This window comes from Oratosquilla oratoria, chromosome 19 (assembly GCF_046742065.1).
Source record: "Oratosquilla oratoria isolate Oo_2021 chromosome 19, ASM4674206v1, whole genome shotgun sequence".
NCBI lineage: Eukaryota > Metazoa > Arthropoda > Malacostraca > Stomatopoda > Squillidae > Oratosquilla > Oratosquilla oratoria.
In genome coordinates this window covers 47,317,980-47,320,479 of record NC_134795.1, presented here as the reverse complement: position 1 = coordinate 47,320,479, position 2,500 = coordinate 47,317,980, and positions in this window count along the sequence as shown.

Sequence of the window (2,500 nt, the reverse complement as noted above, 5' to 3'; positions counted from 1 at the left end):
GAAACATGGGTTTCACAATTTCATTCAGTTTATAACCGGATCCACACTGATGTATTTGTTTATCTATATTTTTTGTCGTCCAGACCTTAAGCTTCCGTATCATGTTACTCGGATTTTTATCTGCCTAGCGTGGGACGATTATCTTGAAACCCATAAAAAAGAAGAAAAAAAAATTACGTACGGTCATCTTTATTTTTCATAGCCTGATAGTCTGATAACGAGGCACAAAAAATACGCATAGAAATTGTTTAGCTTCTAAAAGATAAAACCAAGAAAAAATGACTATAAAGATATTTGTGTGTACATCTATATACGAGTATACATATTTTCTAAACAAGTTAATGAATGATGAAACAGGCTTGATTTATTTTCATTATTCTTTCTTATCATTTATCTATTTTTCTTTTTTTTAGTTAGGTTTATGATGCTAAATATTTTCATATGTGGTGTGATTGAGCTGTAGTTTTGGGCTAAACTAATAAAATTAATTAGATATATTTGGCACGCTCACTGGCCGAGAAGGTCGGTGTCACTACTTGCAACTGAGGTCCAATTGATGACGGTTTGAACCCTCCCACCAGCGCGTTGGACCAATGATATGGTTAACTAAATTCCATGTTACAAAGTCCTCTGTAAGGGTGACCATCCTATCCTCCTGATAGAGGGGAGTCCGCGACGTTAAACCGAATCAATTAACTTCAGAATCATATAGATACATCAGAGGTTCTTCGCGTATATGACAAATTATCGCTTTTAGAGAGACGTGTGGAGTCCGAGTTTTGGCGCACTTCCGCCACAACAGAAATCATCTTCGTTCTCGCTGGTCAGTGGCCATCACTAATGGACGAAAAAAAAATTAAGGGAGGTTTCATTGGGGATGGGGGCAGCCTAGAACTCTATCTCTCTCTCTCTCTCTCTCTCTCTCTCTCTCTCTCTCTCTCTCTCTCTCTCTCTCTCTCTTCTCTCTCTCTCTCTCTCTCTCTCTCTCTCTCTCTCTCTCTCTCCCCCCCTCTCTCTCTCTCTCTCTCTCTCTCACACTCCTCTCTCTCTCTCTCTCTCTCTCTCCCCCCACTCTCTCTCTCTCTCTCTCTCTCTCTCTCTCTCTCTCTCTCTCTCTCTCTCTCTCTCTCTCTCTCTCTCTCTCTCTCTCTCTCTCTCTCTCTCTCTGTCTATTTCTCTCTCCATGTATGTTGTGTGTGCGTGTGTGTTTGTGTGTGTGTGTGTGTGTGTGTGTGTGTGTGTGTGTGTGTGTGTGTGTGTGTGTGTGTGTGTGTGTGTGTGTGTGTGTGTGTGTGTGTGTGTGTGTGTGTGTGTGTGTGTGTGTGTGTGTGTGTGTGTGTGTGTGTGTGTGTGTGTGTGTATGTGTGTGTGTGTGTGTGTGCTTTTATATCTGTAACTTGTAAAGCAAGGTGGCTAGACGTTGGATAGGAGCATCCTCCCCCTCTTTCTTCCCACTCACACGCGTCCCTCTCACTCCGTAACAAATCGTGCAAATGTCGTGCCTTCTTTCTTATCATTACTGCTGCTTCATGCCTTGTGTGCCCCTATCACAGGATAATGTCATCGCCTTAAAGAGAGAGAGAGGGAGAGAGAGAGAGAGAGAATGAGAGAGAGAGAGAGAGAGAATGAGAGAGAGAGAGAGAGAGAGAGAGAGAGAGAGAGAGAGAGAGAGAGAATGAGAGAGAGAGAGAGAGAGAATGAGAGAGAGAGAGAGAGAGAGAGAGAGAGAGAGAGAGAGAGAGAGAGAGAGAGAGAGAGAGAGAGAGAGAGAGAGAGAGAGAGAGAGAGAGAGAGAGATTTTTTTGGTTTTAATAAATTTATTACGCCCGTGGGCGGCAAACAATAGTACATCTATCACAGCATTGTGTTAGAGGACATGTCATATATTACACACATTCTTTAAACGGAGACAAAATACAATAATCATTCAGGATCCCCCGAAATGGTGATGGCGGGATAGTGGTACTATGTAAGTGTTTACATATAATCATCATGCCCCGTCTCCGGGGAATATTGTCTGTCACTATGGGTCACTGGAGACAATAATATCAAGGGTGTTCGTGTTAGGACGGTTACACAGCCCGCACGATGATCACCGTGGCATATCATCCGTCTGGGATCCCCGTCACACAGGTCGACTCCCAAGTCCGAGCCGAACACTGACATTATTGTGCCTTGGTACCATGGTCTTGCGTCGGCGTTACTTGTGGCGGTTGGGTAGGAGGTGGTCGTATGGGGATATCGGTAGACCGTTCCGCATCTTTCGGTGTGTTGACATGGCATGAGTGGCTGCGTGTACTCGTATCTTGTTTTAAGGCATGATAGGGTGAGCATTGCGCGTGACGTCCATGACGTAGGTATAGGCTGCCTTGGTAAGATGGTCCACCGTTTAATAAATTCATTGCTTCTGAGGGCGACAAACAATAGTATATTAGTCATATTATTATATAAAGAGATACAAAAGGAGGTATGATTGGATTTAACAATCAAAATCCCCCAA